Source organism: Osmia bicornis, chromosome 6 (assembly GCF_907164935.1).
Source record: "Osmia bicornis bicornis chromosome 6, iOsmBic2.1, whole genome shotgun sequence".
Taxonomy (NCBI): Eukaryota; Metazoa; Arthropoda; class Insecta; order Hymenoptera; family Megachilidae; genus Osmia; species Osmia bicornis.
In genome coordinates, this window is record NC_060221.1 from 6,470,641 (window position 1) to 6,496,259 (window position 25,619).

The 25,619-nt window shown below is 44.4% G+C and overlaps 1 long non-coding RNA gene across 1 annotated transcript in view; it reads left to right on the forward strand.

The window, feature by feature from the left end:
- Positions 1 to 25,619, forward strand: part of LOC123987859 — a 140,734-nt gene that overhangs the window by 40,406 nt on the left and 74,709 nt on the right. The window contains exon 3 of the long non-coding RNA XR_006829498.1: positions 11,512 to 11,608. This is a non-coding gene — a long non-coding RNA (uncharacterized LOC123987859). The remainder of the gene's footprint in view (positions 1 to 11,511; positions 11,609 to 25,619) is intronic.

The window sequence follows — 25,619 nt, forward strand, 5'->3', positions numbered from 1 at the left end:
CGGTTTTCACATCTTTTTGCATCGTTTTAACCCTTTAGGGGCGGAGCATCTTAATCGCGCACAGAGTATTATTAATTTCAAGTGAAAGAAGTAATAATTCCATCCTTCAAAGCATATATTATAAATCTTTACTGTCTACACTTATAGTAATTTATAATTCTGCAGATATTGCATTATATTCTTGATACAAAACACAGCTGTGACAATTATGTTATGCGTTGATCGCAAAGTGTAAAACACGAAGAATATCTGGATCATCTTCGAAGTTTCTCCTTGAATGTCTCGAGGCCATCGTTTTCGAGCGATGACCAGGTCCCCGTCTGGTCCAGCAATTTTTCGGTGTCAACGAGGTCGTGGTCGTTTTCGTTCTCGAAAACGACGTCGACGTCGCGAGGATTCTAACGAGATGGACGCGTTACGAGGTAATAAAAAAGGAAAGCCGCGCGAATCGTTGACCAATTAAAGAGAGCGATTCGTTGTCGAAAAATATTGGCCGTAAAATGTCGCGTTACGTCAACGTTTAACGATGATTCCTCGCCTCCCGGTCTTCTTCGACACCGGAGGAGAAAGAAAGATGCGTCGACGATAAATTAACCACTGCGAAAAGGTGTTTTTCTCCCCTGTTCCTTTTTTTTCTTCTTCTTCTTTTTCGTCGAATCGTAAAACACCCGCGTAACACGAGCGGTATGCGAACGAGGCATTCGACGAAATACGAATTTCACAAGATGGGCCCAGCCTCGTTTCTGTTTTCAAGAAGAACACAGTCTGGTTTCGCGCGAGTATAACGGCGCGAACCGCCCACGCCGTTTCCAGCCATGATCAAGGAACAATGTATAACAGTTTCTTCATGGTTGTCTCGTCAAATCAAGTATTAGTCATCTGCCGGGAACGAGATTCAGTGAATGTACACTGGGTGAGCGCCTTTTCAACGTCGAACCCCCCGGTTTCCGGTTTCCATTCCCTTTCCTGTGAATCTCACGAGCCGAGAGAACCGCCCGCTTACCTATTGCAAAATTATTGCAACTCTAGGATAATACGTTTGCGAGTATCATGCTCAACTCTGAAGTGTCTGAACAATGATTTGAAAAGGAATTGGGGTGTAATTATGCGAGGACGATAGAGAAGTTACGTGGGATGATACAGACTGGTAATTGATTTTCATCCTCGTTGATTGATTAAACGTATACAAATTTTTGGGAAATGGACTGAGTGAACGTTTATGAATTTAAATAAGAATTCATACGTCCATTCAATAGTTACATAGAAATATTAAACGATGGGTGTTCCCAACATTGTAGGCGTCGATACAGCGAATCGCCTTTAGTTCATTCTACTCCCAGGCTCTTCAGACTTCCTATTTCAAAGAAACTATTCATAGAGGATATCGATTCGACCTATTCCAAGAAATTTCCATTCCAAAAATTTATAGTCTGTGTCGAAGAGATTTCGAATTAAATGCTGGTAGCAAATGTTTTAAATCGTTCGAATTCTATTTTAAAATATGCTAACAAATCAAAGTCAGTGTAAATGTTTAAATCATATTTCACAAAGAGGAAATCATCCACAAGCAAATTCGCACCACCCAAACCGTCAATCGAAAGATCGAGCCTTCCAGTCGAGGCTGATTTGTCGACGCATATATCAAGCGAGTGTTATCGGTCAGATCGTCTGGTTCTTACGCGAGTCGGGCATTTTTCACCTTTGACCGAGTAGATGGAGAAGGAACGGGTGGAGAGCAGGCCACCCGCAGGTGATTCCCGGACAGCAGGTTGATCCGTTGGCAGGGAGGGTGCTCGAAGGGTATCGATCGCGAGAGGGCTATCGTTCGTTCGCGGGCTGACAGTGCCGAGATATATATCTCGAAGCGGTCGGCCCGAGTGCCGCGGGGTTCACGCGGGGGTAACTCAATTTGTAGTTACAAACGAGCATAATATGATAATGCTCGCCGTTCGAGCACCGATTCCCCCGACCGGCCGTCTCCTGCTTTGTTAGCGGACTACGCGAGCCAACGCTCTTCTCCCCCCAGCTGGGCGCTGTCATTTGTTCACGTCTGTCAATACGTCACTGATAGGTATACACCGGTATACCTCGTTCAGCACCAGGATGCCCCGTCAAGGCTAATCTTCGCACGAAATTTTGAGTACGCGCGTGAAATTTCGACCTGAACACGATCGTTCGAGAAACAGGATTGATGGTTTTGGTAGGACGTGCTTTTGGAGATACTTTGATCCGGGAGTAACTCGATCCTGAAGGATTTTCATCCGTTCATTCGGAGAGAGTAAGAAAAGGAACTCGTTAACACCTTGACTGCCGCAGTGAAAGTGGACGTATGTAGTCAGACGCGTTGAAACTCTCGTTATTAAGAACACGGGTAACTAATTTCCAGATTTAATCTCTTCATTTTTTACCTTATGTTTTTTTCTCTTTTTATTCATTAATTATTATTAATTATTCGAAGTTTGAATTTGAAGATTAATTGATTACAAATTAAAATTCAAAGTATAGAATATGCTTCCTTCCCGTCTTCGGGGTAAAGCGTTAACTCACGACACTCGACACACGTCGGGGGTCGTATATTTACGATCGGTCGTTGAAAATGGACGCGAAATGGAGCCAATAACGGCTGGTTACCTGTATCGCTACCGAGGGAAAAAGGGGACCGCGTGAATCCGCGTGTAAATCATTTTGCTCGGTCGCATCGGGCCGATTGTATCGGGGCCGATTCGAAAGTACAACGCTTGTCAAATTGCTAAACGGCTAATAATAAGCGGCGGGTACTACTTTCCGCTCCTTGTTCCCTCGGCTTTCTTCACGATTTCGCCGGTCGAAACGCCGCCGGCTCTGGCTACGCGTGATTTAAGGGGCATCGTAAATAGATAATAATAAATCGGCATCGTGGCGGCCATTTGCTTCGGGACCAATTTGTTAGGATCGTTCGCCCTCGCGACCCGAATATATACACTAGGATGCCATGGGGCTATTTTTCAAGTACCGGGACCCTGATTTATTTTGGCACGAACGAATACAACGCTGCGCCTCGAGCAAATTATGTGAATCCACTGCGAACAAAACGGATCGCATCAGCGAGAATTCGTAGTTATTGTTTCATTATAAAATCGATGAATCCTTAAAATTCATTGTATTTAATATACTCAGGAGTTCAAGATCTTCCTCCCTGTCAACTGATTTCCATACCGCAACTTTCGCGAAAACCATGCAAGAACCATCGATCGTTGTCTCCCATCAACGTGGATAATTAATGATTCTGTCACCCATCTTTGTATAAGTATTCTTTCGTTTACACAGGAGAGCGTTCATTTTATCCGACGAAGAAAAATACCGAAGAAACACGATTTTGACTGACACTGACTGTCACGACGCAGTTTAAGAACAAAGTTCAATCAGCACAAAGAACTTTTGCCGTTTGGAAATCGATGATCCGCGGCTGTCGGGCTATTAACACAACGGTCGTTATCATTATTGACTGGGAAGGTTTTAATTCGAGTTTCACCGCGTGGCCACTCGAGCTGCCGTTCGCTTCTGTACAAGGAAGCAATCACGGCGAAGCGTTAAAATTGACACTCGTTGGTTTCGCTTGGAGAATAGACGAGCCATCCAGCATCCTTCTTCATTACAATCGGGATTTCTTTAGGACCTATTGCTTGTCCGCTCGATGCAACGTCGACAATCTACCCTACGACTAAGATTAATCCTTTTAGAAAACTGCCAATCGGGATAATGGGCATCGTACCGGTGTCAGGCGTCGACTTTCAGCCGCGAGACGCGTTATGTGTAACGACGCTGAGGTGAAATTTTCATTCGCCTTGCAGCGACGCGACGTACTCATCGAGATTCGTTAACACGCTCGGCTTTTGCTACCCGCCAGGATCACGGTTCGGATATTTTACGACGATTGACGCAGAGGTTCGACTACTTCGTTACACATCGTTAAGCCACGCTTGCCACCGCTTTCACGAGCGTTTAACACTGTCTCGGACTTGGTACACTACGTGAAATCTTATCATCGTAAACAAATCATCTGTCGATGGAGATTCGTTGCTGTCGCCGATACGCTACTCTTCCGCGTTCGCCACTCAATTATATTGAACGGGACGCGTTCGTTTCAGCTGCTACGTAACTGGTATTAATTATCCTTTGCTATGATTTATCGGAAAGCGTATTGGTGTTGACTGGGTATAGAAGTGGTTCGTGCGAGATGCGAATTGAAGAAGCTTGAAAATTGAGTTATTACGATGTTCGGAGAGCTGGCAAGTAGCACGCTTGGAAATTGTGTTGCTTTTATGTTCTTGTTTCTTATGTCTCGTTAGACTTTAAACGTTAATTGCATGAACCCCAGCACAATTATCTTAAGGCACTCTTGGTAATTATATACGGCATTTCAACTGGCGAAATAGGAACTTGGAAATTTTTCATTCTGTCAGCTACCTCCTCGTGCTATGCTTCTTATAGATATCAAGGATCCGTCCGGAAAGTCGGCGACGGACGGTACTTAGATTCTGGACTTTGAGATTTTAAACTTCCAAGTTCTAGTTTGCTAAGTTAGCGAAATGGAGACTTAGAAATTTTTCTGTTAATTCGTTCCTCGCACTATGCTTCTCTGTAGACTCCTGGAATCTGTCCGGAACTTAGGCTTTTTGCTTTGTTAATCAATTTTTCTCTTCTTTCTGACACTTTTACTGCAGAATATTTTTCCAATGTTTGAGCATATCGCATCTCAGCCCCTCGTTCGCAACGCGTCTCGAGATCATTCTCTTAACCCCTCTCATCCAGGAAGACCTTTAACAGGAGAAAAGACAGGGAACGGTGTCTCTTTGTAATAGTTACGAGCGTTGTACGCGTTATAATCTGAAACGCAGCGAGGCCACGATGTACCCGCGACTCTCTCTAATAAAGTTGTCGCGAGTGGGTTTCACATTGTGCTGTCGGTGGGGGCATTAAAAGGAAGACGCACTGGTACATGTCCGTGCGACAGGATCCAAACCCGGGCTTACAAGTAGAAACGCATTTATAGGATCGTCTTGCTTTATGGCGGCTCATTTCGCTGCTGTTACCCCTATATACATCGTCGAAGAACGCGATACAACCCTTCCACCTAATGTGATTACTTTTCACTTCTGCTATTCACTGTTCCATTCAAATCACTCTTCATTTGTATCATCACAATTGATAAACGCAATTGAAAAGTCCATTCAAACGGAAATTGAGAGTTTATCGTCTGGTATTAGAGCTTAAGAAGAGATGTCAAACGAGGTGATACTATAGCAATCACCGTCAAGTTTCATAGTCGTTGAAAATTGTCCATTTTCTTCATTGACGATACGGAATAAGCGTAAACCAGCAGTAAATTTCAGGCGTTGCGAAGTAATCAAACGTTTATTGTGCTCGACGCGCGCTTTCTAACATCCCATTCTTTAAGTCAGCTTCTAATTAAGCGGAAGAGGCACAGTCGATCGTAAACGTACTACTCAAAATTTCTCTTTAACCTCCGATGACCCCCTGTTGCAAATCAATCGATCGAAAATCGGCTTGTGTTTATCTCAAAACTTCTTCGTGAAATTACCTATGTAAGAAATTGTTTGCCAAAAATTCTCTACGTAACAATATTTATCCATGCCCTTTTACTTCAATTCAAAATTACGCTTGTTTTAACGAAGCGACGGTGTAAAGTGAATCAAATTATCAAGAGTGCAGAAGAAGGTCCGAGCACGATTGTCGAGGATGGCGGTCGATAATTCATTATACCCCGACCATGGGTATCGTCTCATTTTCGCCGCACGGGGTCCTCGATCACGCCTAACGGCATCGCATCGGCGTAAATACGTTGCGTAATTAATTTCACGCGAAGCTGCCTCGCCATGTTGCTATATTTATAGCGGGTGCATTAACCCCAGGTGTGTTTTATGCGCCGCTCGGGTTCGCACAGCCAAGAATCAACCTGGTAGAATCCACGTAAAAAAGAAAAAAAGAAAAATACCCTTTCACTCAGGGAGGTGCACGATATCGAACAACAAAGAAACGACGTAAGAAGAAGAAGAAGAAGAAGAAGAAGAACGCTGTTACAAGGGTCGAACTACAGGGGGAAAATATCGATAGGGGGTCAACGCGAGGTTAGTTAGCGCACTTTCTATTTCCCTGTTCCTCTTCGTCTTTTCTATCCGTTGCTCTTCTGTTAGGCTGAGTTCACACTCTTCTGCACATATTAACTTCCATCTTTCCATCATTACATTTCAATAGAAATTTGAAGTTTGTGCAAGTCTGAATGATATTTTTTTCATTCCACTTATTATATTGTACGAAGGAGTAAAAAGAAAAATTAAATTTTTTCCTTTCTCTTTGAAGTGTAATAATTTTATCAGCTCTTTATAAGTTTGGGTCTAGATTGACCCAGACTCCGCTGTTCAAGGGTTAAAAATTCTAATAATCTTAGAAATAATAATTCAAAATATATCTGAAAAGTTAGCATAAATTGAATAAAAAAAAATTCCTAACTTCTTGAAAAATAAATAGTTTACAATTTTTCCTGATCTAGTTAGGATCATTAATTTAATTTATTTGGACTTTGCGTTGAATTTTCATTTGATACAAATTACACGGCTATAGAAACTCAGCTTTACGTTTCGTGGTGCTCGTTGAGCGTAGGTGTGGATACCTCGGTAACCTCGTGGTCGGTCCACAGGATGGACCACTGGCTGCGCACAATTAGGCCTGGGCGCAGAACGAATTCATCTTCGTTGGATGCGCGAGACTCCGGCCAGTTCGGCACGATCGATTATCAATCATTCTACCGCGATCCACACGCTTCGTGTAGCACATTGTACGCGAGGGAAAAAAAGTAGAACCGAGGCCGGTGTACGCGGCGTAAAGGCCGTAGGATGTGTATCCACCCTCGCAACCGGCTGCTCGTCGACGTTTCGATGTTTCCTGATGGACGTTTCCAGTGCCCCGCGGGCATGCACGTCGATTGGGATAAAGTGGCTGTCGGGATTTATAATGATGGGCCCCGCGCCTGAGCTGGATTTTATCGAGCACCAGGCCCAGGAAACTCGATCTCAGGCCACGTTGTGATTTATCGAGCCGTCTAGTTTCGTGAACCGTTCGACTTGATTTCGTGGCCTCGAGAGCTTCGCCCCACGAGACAAATCATTGCTCGAGCTTTGAGTAATTTTCTTCTTTCCATTCAAAGGGATTCTAATAACAGTTGTGCCACACTGGAAATAGACGTATTCTTTCAATTACCCATTGTAAAAATAACGACAAATATTTTTAGACTAAGAAAGTTCTAGGAGGAGAAATGTTCTAGGTAAAATTTATCGTTGGTTTCTCATTCGATAGGATCTTCCAAGTTAATAGGAAAAATCTTGAAACGCAATTGCGTATTCTGTAATTGATTAATGGTAGTTTTCCGAGAATACAGAAAATCTGAATATCTAAATGTAAATTAGATAAACCACGAGTTGTTGGAGTAATAATCCTTGAGCAATCCAGCTTGTTCGTGCATCGAGACTCGTTCGTCTTGATGAAAAGAAAAAAAAAAAGATGAGAAAATTAAATAGAATCTGAAAGTTTACCATCAGCAGTTAATTTCTTAACAGAACTCTGTCAAACGAAAACGAATCGCACTTTGTAAATTGAACAGGATCGTAGGTGGTGATGGTAGGATTCATACGATTCTCCGTCTAATTTATTGACAACGAACGATTCTAATAACGCATACAAAAGAGTACGTTAGACGTGTCACAGGCTCGATCTTCAACGATGATGACAGTTAACGATTGGCTTGAAACAATGGGACGTGTCGATATTATTAACGCTTAGCAAACATTGAATATCGAGTGGCGAATTCTTGTAAAGGTAGAAAAAAATCCTATTAGAGGGAGACGAACGATCGAGGAGGCGCAAATTAATCCAGCCGCGAAACGATCCACGGACCGATAGCTTCGTACTCGCAGATAATCAGCAGCTGGGGCCAAGTTAGAATGCGTTTACGTAATTGAAGTACGCGCGGATTGGCCGCGTGTCCGCAGTAGAGAAAGACATAGGCAGAGTATAGCCGCGGAACGGTCGTGCCGATGTCATTGTACAGCTTGATTTATAGCCCGTTTGCTCGTGCACCGTCGCCGTTGGAAAATCGTTTGCATTGCGCAAAATTTAATAAAGCAATCCACGCATCGACGTCTCGATTCCCGTAATCTTTCGAGACGGACGTGGGTCCGTAGGGATCGATGAAAGGTACGGATTGCGTAATCCTGGCTGATCGCGTGTTGTCTTCGATCACGTTTCGTTGGAGGAAAAAATCGCTACGGATCGTCCGAGAGCGACTCCGTGTTACGACGATGGGTGCTGATAAGCGAGTCGCGTTACGGTAATTAATAAACGCGACGACAGGGCACACTTGTAGAATGCGAACTTTGTGCAATTAGGATTGACGCGTCTTTCGTATGAATATGTAAATTCGTAGTAGCATGATAATAAACTGCCGGTCTTCAACATAGAGTGACTGACATTTTAGTATTTTGAATGTGTGCACATCAGTCTGATGAACTAGGAGAAATTATATACAAATACATTAGACACGTCAGATGGATCAGTTGGAACGGGTGTATCGCACGGATTAAATTTTGAGGATTAGACTAATAACTTGTCTGTTGAAGCTAATGCCATCAGTCACACCTGTTCCGATTTAACGGTCCTGATTCTTAGATCTATCAAAGAAGAAACTGGACTTGGTTTTTAGAAGGACGTTGAGGTAGGTTGGTCGCGCGAATGGGTCCCCGCGAAACGTCGATAGAGTCATCGTTGTCGCCGACGCGGCTCCGCGAACAGTGATAATAGTCAGGATTAATAAATCCCGTTTTCTACGGCCATCAATCGCGGCGAGCCGAGGCAAGGATTGTTAACACGTTCCTACCTCAACATCCACGATAGAAATATCACTCTCCCAGCCGAGATACGGTAGGTGCGAGTTTCGTCTTTTTCTTCTTCAACTCCTATTGCTCCTTCCTCTTCTTCTTCTTCGATAATCCGCGTTTAGACGCGATAGTCGGTGCTTGGGGCACGCGGACGTTCTCGCTTGACAAATGATCGTCGGCCATTCGATTCGTACGCTTTCTATGCCCGAGCGGTGAAGCTTGTACCGTGTACCGGTCATACCCTGTTGTGACGCAATCGGAGAAACGAACGAAACACGACAATGACGCCTCCACCTTCGCCGACACCCGTCTCACACCTTACGCCGAAGGTAAACGCGCCATTGATTCTAGCCGTACGTGCGGGGGAGAAGTCGCGTCGAACTTACGTGTTTCTCGTTCGACGAATCGGCGAAGGAATCGCACGAGTCAGCCAGCAAATATTCCCAGGAATAGGGTATATTGCTTGCAGCGAGGTATCAATTCTCCAGACAGTGGCGTCTGGGTCTGTTGAGACACCTAATGTAGAGATATAAATAGAGATGCCATGTGTCATTTACTTAAACTACTGTCTATGAGTAGTGGTATTAATTAATCCTTAATATCGTTTAGATATTAAAGGAAATTTTGTCTGGTCCACCTTTGATTCATTGGGTTTGAATACACAAAAAGCACAGGTAGCAAACGAGCAGGCGAAACTCCGAAAATGTACCGTGTGATCAGGGGGTAAAACGACGAGAGGCTCATTAAAATGTTGTCAGAATCTCTTCTGTGTCTCAATCGTTTTACGAGGTAATGTCACCAGTGAATCTTTTTGCGAGCATCACGGCGTACACTTTTCTCAGTCTATGGGCGCAATTTCGCGAAACGAAACGGCAGGATATAATAACGTTTCGTGAAATTCTACGGGTCCTCGGGCATTTGCATACAGGCTGGTCGTTATCCTTGGGTCGGACGAAGCACGCGGGGGCGGAGTCTTCAATTTTGCGCGAACGGCTCATCCCGCAGGCTCATCCCGCTCGACGGAGGGCAGGGTACGCGTAATCGTGGTGGCAAAAAAGTTATTACGTTTTTTGCCGGTTGTCCGAGATTAAAAACGGCCCGGAGCTTTGTAATTGCGAGCGATAGTGGCGCGGCGCCCGGTGGCTGCTACCGGACATCAGTGCGAGGGTTCTTTCCGCTCGCTTTCCTCCTGTTTCGAGAGAGGGAATATCATTCGCCGAGACCAGTCGACGGAAAGAGGATCCTCCGGGCACGACCGCGCAAATTACAGGCCGGACCGACAACTTCTGCTGTCGAAGATGCCGGCCGAAGGTAAAACGGTAGCGCGGAAGCTCGATCGTTGTCGAATGTCGCGAAGCGTTAAAGGGTTGCATAATTACTGAAACCGAAGCGAATTTTGGAATTCTTCGTGCTGTACCTTTTTCTTTATATTCTTCTATGTTAACGATTTCGTTCTTGGAAGATGCGTGCTTCTTCTGATGATCTTCAAGGGTTGAAACGAAGCTGAATTCCTTGAAGATTGAACCCGCTGATTCCTATCATTACCAGCTTTTGGATCTGACTATTATACAGATGAAACATTGTGATATTTCTTTCCGAAGGAAATTGGATGATGAGAATTGCCTTGTAATTTGACTTCACAAGTATTCATGTAAAACGAAACTTATAGAAAGAGTCCTTAATTCTCTAATTCTACAATTGCTAGAACAATTTGTTCCATCAGAAGTCTGCCTCTCGTCATTCGAGTCACCTGCAATGTTGGCTGCGTTTATTTCAAGGATTATCGTTCGATCGACGTGTCGGTCATCGTCATTCCGCGCGCGATATCGTTTCGATACGGTTCTCCGCTCGCTGAGAGACAGCGCAGCGGCTTCGGAATGGGTGAGGGCAGCCGCGACGGGGGCGGTTGAAAAGAAACGGCAAATTTTCACCAGTCGACCGGTCGTAGCTGCCCCGCTCTTTTACATAATATGATTTTCAATTGCACACGCCCATCACGTATCACGGCGCCTTTCTATTCATATAATCTTGGCCGAGCGTGTGTACGCACGCGGTGCAAGGCACATTTGATTATCGAAGCTCGGTTGCAGCGAGAGGAGGCGAGCTCGCAGTCGCGCGCGGGCATAATACCAACATAGCCTGGCTTCTTTCTTAGTGGGTATGCATTATAATGCATCTACAATGCAGCGGCGCGGTGCACATCAAAGCGGGCTACGTGAGCGACTACGTAGCCGTGTACGGGCAATAGCCGAGAGCTCGAGCTGCCGATACGAGAATCGCCTAATGGCCGACCGATCGATCCGTCGCGTCGCTTCTCTATTCGTCTCGCGATCCTCTATTCTTTCTCTGCTCGGCTTTTCCGTGACTTCCTTTCCATGCGTATTCCTTTCCCGATACTCTTCAAGTTCAACTGCTAACAAGGGATTTACGATTCAATCGATACGTATTGACTTTGATACAATTTTCATACGATATAGGATTCGAGAAAATATTTGAAAGTTAGGCACGTTAATGTACTCCCACAATCTTTGCCTGCCGACGTTAATGATCGAAGTAATAACAGCGTTTCTGTGTGTTACAGAGCTTCAGCGAGATTTCAGCCAGGGTGGAGATCATCAATGGATCACAATGCAGTATTGTCCCGGTGATTCGCCGCCTACGTTAGTCAACACGAGTCGGTGAGTTTTATTGCCTCATAAAGGTTCTAATATTATTACCGAGTTACCAAGTGGAGATCAATTAGTTGTGGAAGGATCGAGTGTTAACAATCGGTATATCGGCGATACCCGTTGAAATGTCTAATTATCGTACAAGCTGCATTCTTGATGCAATTAATTTCGTTCCGTGAAACACTCCTGATCGTTAAAGAATATCAAAGCTTCTATCGACGACACGATACGCCGGGAGATCGCCCACTGACGGAAGAGAAGAGTGTCTCGCGTGGAAACGCGACGAGCCATCGATTCCTTGACGAGGACGAGAACAAAGGGAATCTCGATCCGCGCGCCCAGTGACCCAATACCACGCGTACCGATCCACGCTGGGAAATGGCCGAGAGAAACTATCCCGTGGAATCCGTCGCGTCGGGGACGGGGCACGATCCACGACGGGCGAATCCCTGGCATAACGCGCGCAGTCGATTCAATCAGAAGTGGCGCCATGCCGCGTCGAAGAAGAAGAAGAAGAAGAAAACGAAGAAGAAGGGGTCGTTCAGTCGACGACGAAAAAAATGAAAAGAAAGACAAAGATACGTACGGATGGGTGGGATAGGGAGACGAAACGCGTTGGCGTTCAGCTTTATAACACTGGTAGCGGTGTATTGGAACGACGATCGCGAACAAAGAGAGAAAAGGGTGAGGATAAGGGGGAAGAAAGGAAGGGCGAGATAGAGAAGGAAATAAGAATCCGTTGGAGAGGCAGTTGGATCATCCCAGGCGGCGTGTGCTAACTAATGGCATTCAAAATTAGCCCTACTCGCGGCGAAATTATTGAATCCGATCCCGTGGGTGGCAGCCGACGCCCGTCGACGCGACGCGGACCAAAGTTCCTCGGCGTGGCGCGGCTCACGGTAGCCGGGAGGGTACCTCGCGACCGCAATTGCTCAGCCCTCCCAAGGGGTTCGATATTAGTTTTTGACCCCACGTCCTGCCTCATCTCCGCTACTCCCGTCGCCATTCCGTCGTCGCGAAACGTTTAACTGGTTATTACGGTTATAGAGTACGCGCATCCCCCGCGATGTAATCTATATCCAGTTTCGCTCACCCTTTCGTTCCTTCCTCGACGGAAGACTCGTTGGTCCGCTGTTTTTTGCGTTTTCAGTCTTCTGCCGTCTCAACGATTTAGTAGTAATAACGTTGGACGCAGTCTGCGGACGGCTGTTGGATTCTGGGGCTGCAATTCAATTAGTCTGCTTCTTCCGTCTGTAGTTCATTCGTTTATTTTGCTTCGGAGTTAAATGGTGGGTAGAGATGTTTGATAATTTTGTTTAATTATTTCTTACATTGGAATCAGTGGAACTTTATCTTTTATATTAATTTTGATTGAAGAAAGAAATAAATTAACATTTCATATAAAATTAGTAATTATACATGAAATTTTAAATGAATCTCTCAAAGTGTTAAACAAGAAATCTACTTGTCAGACGTGACCCTCCACCCCCTATTTGTCAGTGATCAAAAGAAAAAAAAAGGACGTATCACTCGAAGAAACTCGAAGAACAAGCCTCAGGAACAGAATAGCGCTAATGATCCCCGAAAAACCGATGATTGACTCGTAACCGAATCGGACAGGCGTAGTTACGCGGCTTCTGGTCGACATGACTGCACGGATTTGTGAACAGATAATTAGAAACGAAACGATTCACGTCGTCTAACGATTATTCCGGCTCGCGTGAAATTCGTTGTAACCACCCTCTGGGTATAAGGAACGCTTCCACGCGATCCGTGCCCTTTCACCCTTTGTCCTGTCTAAACGAGCCCTCCCCTCTCTTCGAGGTTCCACCTTCACCGGCCAAATCGTCCAGACTCGTTTCGGCCTACCGACGTCTTGCTGGCGCGTTCTAAATGCCGGTGATGAGATCATTTATCATCGTACGAAAACGCGAGGCTCTTCCCCGAGGCCTGGCATCACGCTTCCGCGCTTCGCTCGCCTCGTTCCCACGACAGGCCTCTACACAAGGAGAGGATCGAGACACGCGGGTCCATTCGACACGGATCCCATCCTCGTCTAACGTGTCCCGCTTTTACTCGGCCAATCGGCACGCGCAGCTGCCAGAGTATTTTCGTGAAGGAACAAACGCGATTCGAACACGGTCGACGACTTTTGTTACGTTACCGGCACCGGTTCTCTTTGCTTCGCCTGGAGAACGTATGTTGGCCAGGGTTAGTGATCAACACCTTGATGGACATACCTTTTGAAGAAGGTATAAGTGATGTAATTTGGAAGGGGATTATTGGTAGGCTTGATATGAAACATGTGGCAAATACAAATTTGTTGTTTATTTAAGATGTTGTAACATTACAACAGAATTGATGGAATAATATTATGTACACTATACAAATTGTAGGGTAAAAGGGAAGAAGGCGTAATGAAACCTTTTTCATAAATTTGTTAGGTGAAAATTTAAATTAAATTAAATTAAATTAAAATGAAGTAACATTATAATAGAACTGATTATTGATGAACTGATATGAAAATTTTAGTTAAATCAATTCGTAATTTCATTTGAAATATGAATCGTTCAAAGTTCACTCGAAGGAACATTTTCTTCTTGTCATTCCTGTTAAAAAACTTAGATGATCTTCGGATGACACAGTATTTTCAGTGTATCAAAAAGCACGACGTCTCGTTTCCAATTCTCCTTTTCGTCGCTACAGTGCATGTCCAATTTCTCGAGATGAATATAATGCAGGAACTTTCTACCTAAAGATCAACTCCTTTATCCTCGTTTAAAGGCACAATCTAAAATGAAAGTTTTTCTACGATTCCTTTCAACTTGTTCACGATAAATACGTAACGTTTCGTTAATGCTCGACACGGTTATTAATGATTAACTTCTCAAAGTAATCACTTTGATAGAGGATTGATTTCAAACGGTGTATTCAATTACACCGGGTCGCTGCAACGATCCTTGCAGGTTTCTTTTATAATATGCAACGTAAAATAAATTGAAAAATGAATATATCCTTAAGCATCTGTGTCGCTAATGAACGCTACGACACAGGTCGTAACGATCGAACACTCCTCTTCTTTCCGCAAACTAAAGACAATCCGACTGTCGACAATCGCTCGGTCGAACCTTCGGAAGGAATCGCCGTTATTACAGCCAACTTTCATTCGACTTTCATTACACGAAAGTTCATCCGTCGACGTTGTTCGTACATATCGGACGAGAGGGTTACGTAAACGTCGATCTGACCCGGACCATTTTCGTGCGGTCGTTTAAAGCGTCGTTCCGCCGAGGGAATCGTTGATTGTCGGTCTCGTTGGCGATTCTAATTAGTCACACCCGCGCAGGTGTATCGCGTTTAACGAACAACGTCGAACGGGTTGCCCGTATCGCGGCTGATTCGAGGAGAAAGCGCGACTCGGTCTCGCGGACAAACGAATTCTATAGATCGCGACTCGATGGATCTAACCGGAGAAGCTGTTAAACTCGAAGGCACGAAGTTTAACGTTTACAGTCGCGAAACGGTCAGTCGTTTTAATTACACTCGAGAAATGAGAAAAGAAAACGAACGGGTGAGAATACAGCGATCCGTCGATGCAAGTTTCTCTGGCTAGAAATAAGACGTTTGAGGTTTATTACCGCGAAAAAATCGAGTCGTTTTAATTTCGTTTGAAGAGGAAGTTGCGACGGTTGATGATAATCGTTTTACAGTCGAGGATTTTACAGGTTGATACTTAATCAACGAATGACCAATGGACGTGAGTAGCTTCGAATCGTCGTTTGTTTACGGAAGTGCGCGACGTGTCGACGCGTTTATGGCTGAGAGGATCGCGATGATACTTTTGTCGACACTGATACACCAGTTATCTCTAATTAATTCTCGGTTTCTGGATAGAAATATTTTGCTTTACCATTGAAAATATGATTATTATTGAAAAATCGGTTTATAAATAGGAATATTTTGTGTTTCTATTGCAAATATGATCGAGCAATCTGTTCACAAAGCACACTTTCGAGGCCCAGGGAACTTTCTTCGCAAAGACGAATCTTAAACGTGACTGTCCGTCAATTACTCGTGGAACAGGTCGCGAAGCGGTGGTCGTTTCCGCGGAAAGGACGAGTCTCTGACGTGTCGTTGGTTGTACATCATGATGATCGGCCTACGCGAAACCAGCAGGCTGGTCGTAGCCTCGAATTTGTTTGAACGAATCCGAGCGGCAGCTGGAACGAGTGCTACAAGTAGCGGGCCCCGTGTGTCTCGCCCACGCGAGCCTGTTCGAGACGCGGAGCGTTAGCTCGCCGCTTAGATTTGCATAATGCGGAATCGAATTAATGGATTCAGGGCTGACGTCGACAAATATATCGGGGCTGGGTCGAATTCGCGCTGCTTAGAGGTGTTCGAGCCTTTTGATTAGGATGAATGCGGCCATTGTTCCCACGAGAGCAACGTGCCACACAGGAGACGCTGGTAATTGAATGGAGACATCGAAAAATTCAGTCCGCAAACAAATTCTGAGGCTCGTTTTATTCCTGGGATGAATAAACGTCGATGATGATGTGATTTTATGAAAGGGAAAGAAAGCAGAAATCAATGGAAAGGAACGGAGAATAAAGTAGAGCGCATTAAGTATTTTCAATAATATTATTTATTAATAGAAAAAGAATAAGGAAATTGCAATAGAAATTGAAATAGTTAAAAGTAATGACCGGATAACTAGCGAGTGGAAGCTTCTAAAAATTGTAATTGCCAAGTGCGGAATACGGCATCGCAGTGGTATCGATGAAGAGATCAATCACCGACAGGTATGAGTGATCGCCATAGTCATTTAGGCTCGTTTCGAGTAATTCCGATAGAGATCATTAGGACCATCAATAGCAAAATTTGGCGTTATTAAGTTCCGTATCTCCAGTGAAACGTTTCAAAGCGGAACGTCAATTACATGGCAGAAGATCGGACGAACATTAAGAAAAAAGAAAAAAACTCGACAGTGGCAAGGACCATTACCTCTTCCAGTACGTTCGCAACATTAGAAGTTTAGAGTGGTCCTGAAGGTGGCAATGAACGGAGGAAAGGTGTTAGGTACACCCACAGCGAAATCCACCGTTATTTAGGCTTCCATTCTCCGCGACAAACGATCCTGCCTCGCTTCTCGTCCTATACACGTACACGATCATTAAACCGATAAATAGGAAGAAAAAAAGAACAGATGTTAGCGCGGGCAGCCGATAGCCAAATCCACGGCTATTAAAGCAGCTGTCCGCTAATGCGTCTCGGACTATAAAGTTCCAAATACAGGTAGTAAATCAGCTGAGAAATAAATAGTAGAAAGAGAAAAGGAAAGAGAGGAAACGAAAAAAAAAAAAAGCAGGACGAGAGGTTGCGATAGGAGAATCCGCTGCCGCCTGCGCCGTCGAGTCGCGGCTCTACCATCCGCTAAAGCGTCCTGAAGCGTAAAGGCCCCCATTACTTGTGTCCACAATGTCGAGATATTAACCTGCTTCGGCTGAATGCTCACGACTCGCGTCCTCTTCTTCCTCGCCGCCGCGCCGCGTGCTCCTCGGGGCCGACGTTGCAGAAGAAGAGGCAAGACGGCAGACTGAAGCGGGAGGAAGGAAGGAAGGTATACGAGAACGACCACACTTCGTTTCACCTTGCTTCACCTTGCTTCACCTTGCTCCGTCGTGCAGCATCCGCGGAGCCGTGCCACTTGTCCTGGAATTCTCAGGGACAAGTGGCGACCGAGCGGGTCGCCTTCCGCGTTCGATGGATCCGCTCGAATTCTAGAGGCGTACGGAGATTCTGCTGTTACCACGGTATCTGCGATTCGATGATTAGAATTTTCGTGCGAAGTAAAATAACTCGACGAAATAATTATATTTATATAATCCATGAAAAGGAAGCAAAATATTCGGTCTAGTTTTTAAGTAGTGTTTTAGAATCTAGGGAATTCTGAATTATCTTTTCTAAAAATCTTAACGATCCGTGAAATCACCTCTGATGTACTGGAATTTTCCTGTACAATGCTCGTTGTGTTCGTCTTCCGCGTTCAACGGATGCACTCGAATTCTGCAGTCGTACTCCGAATAGAGAGTAAACAAGAGTGGCCGATGGACTTGCGGCAATTCGAGCAATTCCATCCACGTGCACGAACGAAGTCGATCCTTAATCTTGGCTTCTGTCAATGGGAGATACTTGTATACGTACGCGGTTGCGAACGATGCGTGAACTCCGCGTGCCACGTGGGATGCGGAAAAATGCCCGGCCAGTTTATTGGAATTCACTTTGTGTTACCGCACGCGGTTAGATCGATAATGATCGTTCCGATCAGTGTGTGCTTACGGCCTCTTTTGAAGCGGCTCATTTTCCGGCTGCTTTCTTTTTCCCCTCTTACCTTGTATACGGTGTAATGTGAATTGTAATACAATGTGAATTATCTTGAAAGCGGATCGACGCAGGGAGTAATGACTATTCGATAGATCTTTCTAAGGGGAAAGGCGACAGACACATTATGCGATTCGTAGGTTGTTGAAATGTAGGGATAACTGTGCGTTGTATGTAATTAGTGTTACTTTCTTTTACTAGGAAATTTCAAACAATTGATATCTGATTTTTTTGAAAATATGGAAATAAGGAAGGAAAGGATTGGAGCATTGTTAATACACCAATTTGTAATTTTTCTTTATTTGGTCGACTGTAAAGTTGTTTCTCTAATTTCACGTTTGACAAGATAATAATTAACACACGCTCGATTATCGATCCTCGAATTGAAAGGATACATCGTGGTAGACTACGCGGGTGCACATAGTACGACAATGAGTGTACACGCGGCCCACGCGTACACTTTCGCAACGCTGCCGATAATAAGGATAATAACTCGATTTTATTGCCCACCTTTGCCCTTCTCTTACTCTCTTTTCTCCATCCCAGAAAGACATTTTCTAACGTCTCTCGACGCGCCCCTCTTTGCCCGATCACAATGCCGTCCGTGTTCTGCTGTTGTTCCACTTATCTTATAATATACCGTGGAATTGGTAAACGCATCTCCTCGATTTCATACTATATAGTAGAGTTCATAGAATTGGAGTAACAAAATTGGTTCGGATATGAAAGCTGTAGATTTTTTAACTTTTTATTGCAATCATTTTAGAAGAAAAAGAATTTTTCTTTTTTTTTATTAATTAATTTTATTATGTTATATTTAAGTCATCAGTCATCAGAGATCCCTATAAGTAATTTATAATATCATATTTCAATATATCTCACAATTTGTCCACGAAAGTGCATTTGAGAAGAAATGCAATTCACACTTGTCTGTTGCATCCACGTCGAAAGCATCGGTGCATCTCGGTGAAACTTGGATGCGCCGAAAAGGGTCAAACAAGAGGCGCGCGTCACACGCGAGCATTTACGATGACCCAACAATGCATTCTGTTACGGGCAAAGAGAGGCGTAAATATGCTGGCTGCATAAAACCACCAACGACGAGGCAACGGCACTGTTGCCCATGCAAACTCGACCTCGATTTTCCAGCGGCACAACAAACTTGCATCATCGTAAAACATTTCCCGCCGTGACACTTTATGGCGCACTCAATTCGCCTAAGTCCCGCGAGATTTCCTCGAGGTGCTTCGTTCACTCCTACTTCCACCAATCGATCGAATCCTTTCTAAAAAATTTCTTAATGAAAATTCCATGATTTGTCGTTCAAAATATACTTCACATTTTCTTCATTATTTTTCTTGTTTTCCTGGCATTATTCGTAACTAATCATCGAGGGAGTATTGATACTTTTATCATTTGTTATACGCTTTCAACATAAATTTGCAAGAACCCGATAGTGTTCAAAGTCGTTTAACGCGACACTTTATCGTGTCCATAAACGCAAAAATAATAAATGGACTAAATTTCCACGTGCCCGGTCGATTTTTCCATTCCCCTGCAATAAATATGACACAGATAACAATGGTACTTAGGTACGGAGATCGGTTAAGAAACCTGTTTAATCTGATTCCGCGACGCGATCACTTCGACCCGTGATACATATTAACGTTAATAATTCACGATTTTATGGCCGTGAGCTGGTGAAGTTGGCATTACCGTGGTGTCCGGAGCGTGTGCTGTTGGCACGGTTAGCGCCAACACGCCGCCTAGTCGTCTTATAAAGTCTCGGGAAGGGTGTAAATCTCGCTCGAACTTGGATCCACCGAATCGTATTATTTTTACGAGCGCCGTTGCTGCGAGTCAGCTTGCTCGATAAATCAGTCCCGGATACCGAGCTGGTTCACCGTCAGCCGTGTAATTCTCCCGTTTATCCCGTAGGTGTGAATGTCTTTGCTGTTGCGGCGACGCGAAGCAAGTGCCTGCACCGTTTGCTATCGAACCGTACCGACAGAAAAAAAAAAGAAATCTCGGGCTCGTGCAACCGTGAAACGCGATACACTGTCGATACCCGGGCCGATATCGATCTCCCACATTGTACGTTGAAAGAATGATCCCGCAAGCGAAGCGTGAAACGCGTCTAGCCCGCGAAACCAGCCCGCGAGCTGCGTGGGTGTTCACTTCCTCGGCTGTTAAAGCGGTGAAACGCGAACGGATACGCGGTCCGTTGGACAAGGGGGCAAAAAAGAAATGCCAATTCGGATTCGAACGATCGATTATTCATCATCGATCGACGTTCGTTATCCGGCTCGTTTGCGGCGACGATTGATTTCATTGGATCCGCGCGAACGATCGTGTATCGCCCCTGGGTTCTGTGTATAATGTATTAACCATCATTTCGCTTGCTTACGAGATTTCTTTTCGATATTTTTCTTGCTTCGAGCAGACTCTTTGTTCGGCCACTCCGTGATGTAATGCCTTCACTGAATTACGCGGGGAATTATGAGTTCCTCCATTCTTGATACATTGTATCAATTATATGGATTTTTGTAAATCTGTCATTATCTTTCGGTCGGTTCTTTGTGCCTTGTGTTTCGTTACAAATTGCCATTGAATGTTCCTGATAAATTTATGACGAATGGATCGAGTTGAATTATACGAAAGGGAAAGTGTGTTGTAGTATATCTGAGGTAGCCTGCACAGTAAAGATGCAAAATACAGCTTGCGTACAATTTATTTATAACATGATATCGTGAAGAATTGAAAGTTTGAAAAATTCTCTCGTACTTTATACTCCTTCTGCTCTCGAAACAGAGAATGTTCGTTCATCCGTGTGAAAACTTTTCTGGAACAGCCGTGATTTTCGCTGGATGTCGGCCAAGCGATGGAATTGCGACAATCGAGGCGCAGAACAAGATTACATCGCGACAAATCGTGGTGGCCGGTTGTCAGTCGTTGCTGGATTGCGACACGGGTCCGCCTAGTCGGCCGGAGTCGATTAAAAGCAGATTTGTTGGGGTTCCACGCGTGCCCTGCCCGTTTCGGGCGAAAACGATTAAAGGTTGCCGCGATCGCTGGCTAAGGCACGCGTAGCTCGCACATTTGTTTCGTTCACTTGAAACCTTTTTCTACATCGGATGTATGTTTGCTGACCGTTCGCGCTTGCTTCGCTTTCACCGTTGACTAACATTGTTTGTAATTGCTGAAATTACCGGGCTTTCGCGATAGCCGGAGCTCTGTTCGAAGTTATTTAACCCATTGTTGATACACGAGAGGAACAGATCGTTTTTTATAAATAATTTGTCGCAGACCTTGTATTTCATCTGGTATTACGTTACTTTATTTAAAAAAGAAAGAAATAAATTTGCAATTGAATGCTGGTAGCAAACGCGTTAATCAATCATGTTCTCAATAATTGGTGTTTTAATGTGTCTTGCTACACATGTCCGTTTACAGTGTAACAGGGAACGTGTTAAATAACCTGTAGTAAGTGACAAGTACGAGGAACACGCAAGGCTAGCGTGATTTGTCGACACGCAGCAGTTGATTCGAGGCATGATGGAACGAGGATCAACATCGCTGGTACGATGTACAATTAGAAAGAAATTGATTTGATTTGCACGGCCTTGGTCGTTTCTCAAGGTAGTCAGCCCGATATTTCGAGGAGATTGCAGGTAGCTATGGCCCGAGGCAGCTCGCTGGCGCCCGACCGGCGTTTCCTGGCCTGTCATTACCATACGCACTCATCCGTTGCACGCACGAGAGATCGTGCGTGAGCACGTGCACGCGTGGGAGTCGGACCGACGACCAAGTGTCTCGTGCGATCGCGCGGAATACCCGGGACCACGTGGCCGGTAAAACGAACCTTCATTTTTCTTATCCTTTTTCGCAGTCAATTTCCTTCGTGAGAATTTATCGAGTCACTCGTTAATTAACCTGTATTCACGGCACTTTAACTGGTTCTATCTAGATGGAAATTATGTTTGTTTTGATCGAATATGATTTCTATGTATCTTGATTAATGGTATTATTATTTTTATTGCTTGAAATGAAAAATTTAATCGGTACACTTAGCTTTTGAAATAACGGTCATGGAATTTGATAGCAAGTTATTAGTACTTCTTTCACACGTAATTAGGGCTTGTAATAATGTTTAACTCTTTGATTGCTATGGACTAAACGTATATTACTAATTACACATCATATGTTATCAGATTATAATGATGTGATAAAACAATGGAAAAAGAATAAATAGAGAAATGAAATGAAATTTGAAAAAAATTGTGATAAGTGTTATTGACTTAATTCTTATTTCGTAATGTTCAACAGTCAAAGGGTTAAGAGAATGACTGCTTTCTCAATGGAACAGCAAACAATCTTCCTTTTCCAAGCAATGACTCGTAATTCATAAAGATACATAAGAATCAATGATAAATTTCGGCAAGAAATCTCCGCGTGTACTCTCTTAATTTCGAGACAAGATCCAACGAGGCGGATTTTATACATCTCCATTAGCGATGAAACACGGGCGGTATATTCATCGTTCGTCGATGAAAAGCACGCGAAACGACTGCACTTGATGAAGTTGCATTTTTAAACGCCATGCCACCACGAGCCACTACAATGGCGGAACGCGTCTTTATTACCCGGTGCCAGGATGAGTATGCATTGGTTGCGGTCGAACCGACCGAGCAGAAAGAATCGAACGACGCGAAGCGTGTGAAACTCGACGCGACAATTGGTGGATTTATTTTCGAACGCGTGGACACGGAGAAGAGCGTGTCGTGCCCCGGTACCGTGGCGAATAAGTGTACTGGACACGGTCCTCTTCGTCGTCGTCGTCGTGGTGCAATGCCATCCGCGGCCTTTCACCGAGTCGACGATGCACCTGCATTCAGGTGCATCGGCGGCACGGTTCGGTTCAGGGTGTAGGAACGCGGTCCCTGTGTATCGTAATGGGCGTTATTGGTCAACCACGTCGCCTCGGAGAGCGTAAAAATTTTAATGCGCCATCGTCCGGTCCGTTTAATCGAAGAACGAGGAAGGAAATTTGTAATTTGGGGCGGTGTTAATTGAACGACCAGGAATTTTGGTGCACGCGATGCGGCGGTTGCTTGCACCTCTTTATTGATGTCTTACATGGTAGTGATTTTTTTGCTGATCCCACGTTTTTATTACGCTGCACGGATTTTAAGGTTCGTTATCACATGACATTAAAAGACATCTATTAATTAACATCTCGAAGAGTTTAATTACTCTTTCATCCCCTATAAAGGAATCAATTTCCACTGCTTCTACAAACATTCTCAAACTTCAACAAACATCTAGAAATATAAAAACCACGGCTATTAAAGCAAGGATCGCAGAAAAACAGATTCAAGACTCGGGGAGAAGCGGTTTGTGGCAAGCTTATCGTCGCGCTTCGTCCCACGAGATGACGATATCGCCCTTGCGAGCGATTCGACGCGGCTAATGCACCCATAATGTGTCTATTTCTCAAGTGCCGATGATGAGGCTGCTGGTACGACCTTCCGGCAGTCGCGTCGATCGCGAGAAAACGCCGCGTGTCTCCGCTTGCGAGAAGAGCGTGCGGTCGTGCGAACGCTATCGCGACCACTCGTACGATCGCGAAACGTGTCGGGATGGGACGTCGTATCCGTGCTGATTGACGCGCTTCCGTTAGACACAGGCTGTCCCGCTTAATGGGGTATGCTCGTCGAAATCGTGGCCACGATACGATCGACCCTGTTGCTCGACCTGTCGAGGATTCGTCAACGGGACTAATGCGATAAGTCGCGACGCGGCGCGTCAAGGCTGCTCACGTTTTCCGCCCGTTCGATCGTGCTTGGAGATCGTTCGGTGATCCTGGATTCGGTTGACACGGTCGTTCGGATTGCTGATAATTTTCGCTTGCTCTTTGAAGCGCAAAATCAAGAGGATGTGTGCTTTGTACAGGATCTTTTAAAAGATTCATTGATCGGCAGCGGTAAAGTATCTAATTGCTAATTTAACACACTGCCAATTTGATAACCTTAGTATTCACATATATTTTTGGAGGGAGGGAGTTACTCTAGTTCCTACCTAGTTATGTCAATTGATAATTTCGGAAAAATATGGAATTAGTAATATTGATTGAAAGGTATTTTCAAGAATGTCTTGTGAACAAAATTGTTTATATAAATTCTTTTTATATTATCATGTTTGAGGATCAACATAACAATTTTGATCGAATTTTAAAGAAAATTCCTTGACTCTAAAGTAATATTGAACCTCGTGTACCAAGAAGAAAGGAAAGCATCCTTCGAGCGCGTGTCCACAGTTCCTCGAGCGTCCAAGCGAACTCGTATCGCAATAAGGAGAAGAAGAGCCACGGATCTATTTGCCAGAAATGGCAACGGGCACGGTAATGTGGAACGTCTGAAGAGGCCTTTACGTGGAGGCTGACCTTTACGCGTCCACGGAGAGAGGGATGGACCCGCATATCGGTGCGGCTCGACAGATTATCGCGCGAGGATCGCGGGCCGATTCCTGGCGATTGTTGAAATTCGCGAGCTGATTTCGCCGAATTTTCCCGCTATTCCGTCCGTGATTTACGCCTACAATAAAGAACCTCTTCGAATCTTGTCCCCCTGTTACGACTTTCGAAGGATAACCCGTGAAATTAATGGAGGTCAGCTCGAATCGCCTCTCGATTTATCCCTCTATCAGCCGCTCCGATCTTTATGGACGCTTCTATTTTAAATATCGCGATGCTCGTATAAATTTTATTACTGTCTGCGAGTTTTCGAGAGTTGTCCTCTGTGGAACTCGGGAATTGTGTTACCTCTGATGAAGCGTGTTTTTCAAAGGTTGTCCTGTCTATTGATTTTCCTGTTTACCGTGCTTGCTTCGGCGTATTTCGTGGCTGATTTGTTCTTTTGATATGCCGAGGACAAAGGATGTTTGTCGAAGAATAATGAAATGTTGAAAAGCCAAGGGGTTGGATGATTTGTTTCCTAACAACGATGAGTAGTTTGATAATTATTTGATGCTGAATTTATTTATTGACGTTGTAGCTGCTTTATTGAAAGAGAACGAAGGTCCTGCACATTTTTAACAGTAAAGTTTATAAAAATCAAAATTGCATAAATACATTGGCAGTGTCTCAAAGAGATGTCTTCATCTTCATTCAAAAATATCGTAAGAAATGTTGTGTTCGTAGTAATACTCGTCATAACATTTGAAGCACGTTCGAATGAGAAAGAAAAAACGTTCTGTACCAGTATCCTGAAGAGGTTAATGCTAAGATGAAATAACGCGAGAGCGATGTTGTGCAAGCAAATAACATTGCAGCTAGAACTGGTACAGCAATTAAAGGATAAACAGCAACAAAAAGAAAATGATTAACGAGCCACTTACTTGTAAATCGGCCGTTATCGACAACAGTAGCACCTGCAACGTGTTTTCTCGATGTAGACCAACATTCCCCTCGTTTCTTCTAGCTCCCTTCCGCTGGCAAATGTCGATTCCGCGCCCCGTTTGTTACTCGCATCCCCGCTTTAGCTTATCCTTTCTCGTGGATCGTTGCTTACGCAATCGCAGGTATCATTGCTAAGCTGCTGGCATAGGTGAACGACGATCCCGTTGATAGCCGGTCGTGTTC